At 39.1% G+C, this 7,999-nt stretch overlaps 1 long non-coding RNA gene across 1 annotated transcript; it reads left to right on the top strand.

Moving 5' to 3' along the window:
• The first annotated feature begins 3,782 nt into the window (after window positions 1–3,782).
• LOC309714312 lies at window positions 3,783–7,488 on the top strand. The gene is made up of 4 exons (XR_014278898.1): window positions 3,783–3,865; window positions 3,985–6,034; window positions 6,118–6,306; window positions 7,063–7,488. It is a non-coding gene; the product is annotated as an uncharacterized lncRNA (long non-coding RNA).
• The last annotated feature ends 511 nt before the right edge of the window (window positions 7,489–7,999 follow it).

The following is a 7,999-nucleotide window of genomic DNA, read 5'->3' as shown; positions in this document are numbered from 1 at the left end:
CTGCCTTCAAAATAAAGGAAAAATAGGTTGTGGATCAAATGAGCACAATATTAGGCACAGCACCACCATAGACACTCAGTGGTTTTGAATGCAGGACATGGTTATCTTACCTTGCAAAATACATGGTAACAAAACGGCTAATCACCATAAAATAGTCTTGATGTAGTGGAACTGATATAAGAGAGTGGTGTGAATGTGATTGAGAATATATATATATATATACTGTGTGTGTGTGTGTGTGTGTGTCGGTGGCAAACAAAACGGCCCGTAGAGCCGCCTCCTTGAAGTGAACAACGGCAGCCTGCCCCGTGTTTTTTTTTTTTTCCTTTCTCTAAATCTCTAAATGTTTTTTTTTTTTTTTTTTTGCTTCACTCTGGACATGAGGCTTGTGTTTGCTCTGAGCAGTGAGGGGGAGGGGCAGTCGTTACACTCCCAGTGGCACATCAACAGAGCTGGAGGGAGAGAGAGAGAGATCCTTCTTATTGGATTCAAGTGCACATTTGAGTTCTGTGAGAATAGTTTGCAGCCTTGTCTTACTAGTCATTTCTACACAGACGCCATGAAATGCACAGACGCGGGCACGCACAACACGAAGCACACGGTCAATTTAGGGGAGGCTTAGGTTAAAGCAGAGTGTATTTGTGTTAGAACCGTCCCCAAAAGTTATAAGTGTGAGGCCTAATGATGACTGTAGTTGGTGATGTTTTTGTTGTTGTTGTTGTTAGTATAGGTGGGTTTTAATAATCGATTCATTGATTAAAATCGATTCAGGTTTGGATAATGTGATATCGATTCATTAAAATCTGGAATCGATTTTTCTTTTTTTATATAAATGTATTTTGCCCAAAATCCTTCTCCTTCTTATTGGATTCAAGTGCACATTTGAGTTCTGTGAGAACAGTTTGCAGCCTTGTCTTACTAGTCATTTCTACACAGACGCCATGAAATGCACAGACGCGGGCACGCACAACACGAAGCACACGGTCAATTTAGGGGAGGCTTAGGTTAAAGCAGAGTGTATTTGTGTTAGAAACGTCCCCAAAAGTTACAAGTGTGAGACCTAATGATGACTGTTGTTGGTGATGTTTTTGTAGTTGTAAGTGAAGTCATGTCTCTGTTTTTAGGATAAGTCTACTCTAGAGATCAGCAACCAAACCGGTGATCTTGAACTCTGCATTCAGGTAAGTGTTATGTTCTCATCAGTATCTAATGAGTATCTAATGAGTGGCCTTAGTTCAGTTTGCCATTTACTGTCCTCACTTAGGTTAAAGCAGAGTGTATTTGATCCCCTCTATGGTGTGGTGTATAGTAAAGGAGATTCACATGTGTACTACCTCCTGTTACCCTTGTACCATTTTGGGCCCCATTGACTTCCATTATAATCACATATTTTCCATATACTGTAATCCTGACATGTGATAAGGCTTTTCTCGTGGATACCTAATGGATCTAAGCCTCTGCCTTCAAAATAAAGGAAAAATAGGTTTTGGATCAAATGAGCACAATATTAGGCACAGCACCACCATAGACACTCAGTGGTTTTGAATGCAGGACATGGTTATCTTACCTTGCAAAATACATGGTAACAAAACGGCTAATCACCATAAAATAGTCTTGATGTAGTGGAACTGATATAAGAGAGTGGTGTGAATGTGATTGACAATATATATATATATATATATATACTGTGTGTGTGTGTGTGTGTGTGTGTCGGTGGCAAACAAAACGGCCCGTAGAGCCGCCTCCTTGAAGTGAACAACGGCAGCCTGCCCCGTGTTTTTTTTTCCTTTCTCTAAATCTCTCTAAATGTTTTTTTTTTTTTTTTTTGCTTCACTCTGGACATGAGGCTTGTGTTTGCTCTGAGCAGTGAGGGGGAGGGGCAGTCGTTACACTCCCAGTGGCACATCAACAGAGCTGGAGGGAGAGAGAGAGAGATCCTTCTTATTGGATTCGAGTGCACATTTGAGTTCTGTGAGAATAGTTTGCAGCCTTGTCTTACTAGTCATTTCTACACAGACGCCATGAAATGCACAGACGCGGGCACGCACAACACGAAGCACACGGTCAATTTAGGGGAGGCTTAGGTTAAAGCAGAGTGTATTTGTGTTAGAAACGTCCCCAAAAGTTACAAGTGTGAGACCTAATGATGACTGTAGTTGGTGATGTTTTTGTAGTTGTAAGTGAAGTCATGTCTCTGTTTTCAGGATAAGTCTACTCTAGAGATCAGCAACCAAACCGGTGATCTTGAACACTGCATTCAGGTAAGTGTTATGTTCTCATCAGTATCTAATGAGTATCTAATGAGTGGCCTTAGTTCAGTTTGCCATTTACTGTCCTCACTTAGGTTAAAGCAGAGTGTATTTGATCCCCTCTATGGTGTGGTGTATAGTAAAGGAGATTCACATGTGTACTACCTCCTGTTACCCTTGTACCATTTTGGGCCCCATTGACTTCCATTATAATCACATATATTCCATATACTGTAATCCTGACATGTGATAAGGCTTTTCTCGTGGATACCTAATGGATCTAAGCCTCTGCCTTCAAAATAAAGGAAAAATAGGTTTTGGATCAAATGAGCACAATATTAGGCACAGCACCACCATAGACACTCAGTGGTTTTGAATGCAGGACATGGTTATCTTACCTTGCAAAATACATGGTAACAAAACGGCTAATCACCATAAAATAGTCTTGATGTAGTGGAACTGATATAAGAGAGTGGTGTGAATGTGATTGAGAATATATATATATATATATATACTGTGTGTGTGTGTGTGTGTGTGTGTGTGTGTCGGTGGCAAACAAAACGGCCCGTAGAGCCGCCTCCTTGAAGTGAACAACGGCAGCCTGCCCCGTGTTTTTTTTTTTTTTCCTTTCTCTAAATCTCTAAATGTTTTTTTTTTTTTTTTGCTTCACTCTGGACATGAGGCTTGTGTTTGCTCTGAGCAGTGAGGGGGAGGGGCAGTCGTTACACTCCCAGTGGCACATCAACAGAGCTGGAGGGAGAGAGAGAGAGATCCTTCTTATTGGATTCAAGTGCACATTTGAGTTCTGTGAGAATAGTTTGCAGCCTTGTCTTACTAGTCATTTCTACACAGATGCCATGAGATGCACAGACGCGGGCACGCACAACACGAAGCACACGGTCAATTTAGGGGAGGCTTAGGTTAAAGCAGAGTGTATTTGTGTTAGAAACGTCCCCAAAAGTTACAAGTGTGAGGCCTAATAATAATAACAGTTGATGATATTTGTCAAAGCTGAGCCCAGGGCAAACTAAGCTAAATTATTGGTTTTAGCTAATAGCTACAATAAGCATAACAGTTACTGTTAGGCTGTCATTTGTTCGCATGATGCTTTTTCTTATACACGCAATACATTTATTACCCAACTAATTCAACAAAGTTCTGTCCATACAAGTACTGTGTAATTGAAAACACAAACATTGTTTATTATTGTTAAATATGTCTGCTATATAATGAATTTCACAAGTACACTGCTGTGCAGTTTAGGTTTGTTTTAATATTAATTTTCATATCCCTCTTTAAAAATACCCTATGCAACCTTGTTTTCTAAATGACATATTATTTTTTTTCAAATGTATATCCTCAAACCAGTGATTCCAGTGTTGAATTTTATGCTATAACTAGTATTACTTTTACAGTTTAATATTTCCTTATTTGGTTTTATAGATATCAAAAATATGTTGTAATAATATGATACTTTTAGAAACTCAGTTTTTGTTTTTTGTCCATCCTTTAAGGCTGCAGTTCCTCCTATAGTTGCCACAACGTCATTACTTCAACCAGCATCTGATAATTGCTTCGTTGAATACTCAAAAAAGAGGTCCTCAAGACAAAAACAGGTGGAAAATGTTTAATATACATGTTTTATTTATCTTTAAATAGCTCTAACTTTTAATCTGTCACAAAAAATACTTCTATCATGTCTTAAATCTTAAAGAGATGTTATTTTTTCCCCAAGGTCTCGACATATACAGAAACATCTTCTGATGAATCCGATCACACAGACTATAGTGATGCTAATTATGTTCCAGACACTGAAGGAAGTTCCTCTCAGCTAGATGAAGATGAACCTCTTTATCCAACTGCACAGAAGTCTCTGCCTTCTCTGCAATACCCCGATTTATCTCCACAAAAACTAGATAATTATTCAGAAATTTTAAATAAAGGCAATGGTGCCACAACTTTTAAGAAGAGGATCTCAAAAACTCCAAGAAAGAGAAAGCTCTCGTCCCACAGTGCAACAAATAGTAATGAAAGTACACCGAAGAAAAGCAGAACTCAACAGATTTTGGACTCGATCAAAGTGTTACCACCTTCAAAGTCTGGAAGTCGCCGTGTATATGATAAGAGAAACTATTGTTTGTTTTGTCTCCAGCCTACATCAAAAATTGCACGACACCTGGAGACTGTACATAAAAATAAGGAAGAGGTTGCTCGTGCATTTCAATATCCCAAAAATTCAAGAGAGAGGCGCAATAGGTTGAACATCCTTAGAAGACGCGGAAATTTTGCCCATAATGCCAGTGTTGTGAAGAGGGGGGCTGGTGAGCTACAGGCCTGCTATAGACCAAAGAAATCCACAGAGGGCATTGATTACATTCATTGTTATCACTGCCAGGGACTCTATTCTAAGAAAACACTGTGGAAGCACATGAGAATATGCCCAGCAAAGAAAGAAAGTGAAGAAGACTCCCAGAGTGGGAAGCAGCGGGTTCGATCCAAATGTGCACTGAAAACTGCTGTTGTTCGTGACATTGGAGAGGGCTTGAAAACTGTGATTTCCTGCATGAAATATGACGAGGTAACTCAATTAATCCAAAATGACCAACTTCTTCTTCAGTTTGGACAGCACCTTTATGATCTAAATGGTTCAAGAAAGAACAGACATGACTACATAAGGCAAAGGCTTAGGGAACTTGGGCGACTGCTGCTTATAGCTCAGAAGAATACCCCCATTCAAAAGGCAGAGGAACTGATTTATCCTGCAAACTTCAACCATTTGATATCTGCAGTGAAAGAGGTGGCTGGGTACGATCCTGAAAGAAATACGTTCCAGAAACCTACCTTAGCTCTAAAAATTGGCAACAATCTGGGAATTATCTGTGAGCTTGTAGAGACTGACAATTTGTCCTCAGAAGACGGAGACTCAAGCCTTGTGCAATTTGCCAGAGAATTTAAGGCTATCAAAAATTTTAGATGGAAGGGACTGATCACCAGAGGTGCAACAACAACCATGAAGGAGTCTAAGTGGAATGCACCACAGATTTTACCTTTAACAGCTGATGTCAAATGCTTGGATCGCCATATGGAGACTGTTAAAAGCGGTGCTGAAAGAATGCTGAGGTTGACTCCAACTCCATACAGCTATGCAATGCTTGCCAAAGTGACACTAGCTCAAGTGATCATTTTTAACAGAAGAAGAGAAGGAGAGGTATCAAGAATGGAGGTGTCCACCTTTAAAGACAGAAAAAAGTCAGAAATCAATATGGACATGGCTGCTTGTCTGACCTCACTTGAGAAAAAAATGTGTGATTTCTTCACCAGAGTAGAAATCCGTGGAAAACGAGGGAGAGGAGTTCCTATTCTCCTAAAACCATCAATGGTCTCTGCAATGGAGCTCCTTGTGGAAACTCGTGAATCTTGTGGCGTCCCCAAAGAGAACATTTACATGTTTGCTAGACCAGGAGCTTTATCTGCCTATCGAGGAAGAGACTGTATCCAAATGTTGGCAAAGGAGAGTGGAGCAAAACACCCTGAAATCTTAACATCAACAAGGCTCCGAAAACATATCGCAACAATGTCGCAGGTGCTTAATCTTCAAGAAAATGAAGCAGATCAACTAGCAGACTTTCTGGGTCATGACATACGTGTGCACAGGCAGTATTACCGCTTGCCTCAAGGAACACTTCAGCTTGCTAAGATGAGCAAATTACTTTTGGCACTGGAGAACGGAACTGTTTCACATTATAAAGGCCAAACACTTGATGATATTGAAATTGACCCCGAAGGTAAGAGTGTAAATTTTATTAGGATGCTCTAAAATATAATAATTGATTTTTTTTTAATTATTAAATGCTCTGGAAACCTTTAGAAAAAGTTGATCTGGAAAATTCAGATAACTCAAGCGATGAGAGTGAGCCTCTTCAATCGGCTCTGGAGGCAATAAAAACACCAGAGAATGAGACAACGGATCAGGATGGAGACAGAGGGCCATGGACTTCTTCATCTCCAGGGACGTCTTCATCTCCAAGGACTTCTTTCAGTCCTCCCTTGAAAAAGGGTACTGACCAATTTGTTTTTGCATAAACATAAACTTTATGCATTGGCACAGAAAAATAAATATGGTTCAGTGAATTAATGAAGTGAAAAGGTGATAAATAAATGACGGTCACGATCATCAACTCGGCGAACAAATAATTCAGAATTCATCCAATATGCACAATTTTGCTTTTACTTTGAACAGGCTTGTGCCTACCTTTAAATCTTTTTAGTTGTCCGCCTCATATCAGATCGTACCTTAAGGTCCAAATTAGACCTCTCAGCCGCAAAAGAATCCAGGTCATGGCACCAATTATTAAATTCATTTCTTTGTATTCTTTTAACAGCGAAGAAAGACACGGCTCAAAGTGGTCTAACTCAAAAAATGATCTTTAATTTTACATTTTCCGGAAAATGGAGACTGAGCACACAGACATCAGCTCAAGTCTGAAGCAGCAGCAGGCAGTCTGGTTATTTATATACTTCCTCTAGACGTCACGCACACTTTTAAGTTTCGATCAAACACTCTACTTAGTTTCACTTTCTGCCTGCAGCTCATATTCTTTGCAAAAGCATGCAGTTTCCTATCAGCCTGCGACCTAGTTTACACTCAATGCTGGCCATCTCTTATACGTAAAAGAATATAATCAGCAAATAAGCACTAATAATATATATATATATTAAATACATGACATTATTCATTGAGTAGAGGAGGAAAACATTTGATATTGAAAAAGTTTTAAGCAGTGTATTGATGTCTGTTTTCTTTTCTTCAAAGGCAACCGAAGTAACGCCAAATGTAAGTGGGAAGATCATGAGGTACGTGCAGTTGAAAAACACATGATGCGTTTCATCAACACATGCAAGTTGCCTCAGAAGCTGGACTGCACTCAATGCATCAATGCAGAACCCTATGCACTGAAAGACAGAAACTGGACTGGGGTAAAAAATTATGTTAGAAATCGCATTACTGCCTTAAAAAGAAAAGCTTGTGCAAAGGACTGAGGGCTGTTTGTGATTTCAGTGAGTTAAAATTTCCTGTTTCTCTGGTAAAATGGTTCTGAAGATGTTTTGAAGATGTTGCACTCCAAAAATTTCAGGTTCAGTAAGCAGGTGTAAGTTTGTTTCCTAAAACCTTTTGTCATTCTGAGAGGAAAAAAACAAATCTTTTCAAGTTGACATTTTTTTCTTAACATGGTTTTCATTGTGTCCACTTCACACTGTATGAGATGTATTTGGAATCAAAGTTTTTTACATTTGCAGGTAGAAGCACTTAATGAATTGTGCAGATATTTTGTTGTTTCTTTGTTGCTGCAAGTTCCTGTGTATACATGAAGTGCATGTAAAGTGCTAAAAACAACACGGTAGAAATAAAAGAAGCAGAATATTTAAATGTTTCTGTGGCACAATAAGTTGTGATTTCTTTCATAATAAGTAATGACCTGACTTTGAAGTTCTGGCAAATCCATTGGATTCTGTCAAGTTAGCAGACCTAATTGCAATGAATATTGTTAGGTTGGGTAGAAAAAGATGGCTTTTAACATTGTGACACTGAGCAGCAGCAGCATCCTAAAACATTTCTAGATGGTTAAATCATAACATTACCTTGTACTTACTTTGATGAAGTAATATCCCCAAAACTGAAGTTATGTGTGTATTGCTGAAGACCCCAAATGGAAGTAACGACCCCAAAAGTGGCATAACATAATTTGTGT

The sequence above is a fragment of the Aulonocara stuartgranti genome (assembly GCF_965226115.1).
Source record: "Aulonocara stuartgranti genome assembly, chromosome: 9".
Lineage (NCBI taxonomy): Eukaryota > Metazoa > Chordata > Actinopteri > Cichliformes > Cichlidae > Aulonocara > Aulonocara stuartgranti.
This window is presented reverse-complemented; position numbering and strand designations above follow the sequence as displayed.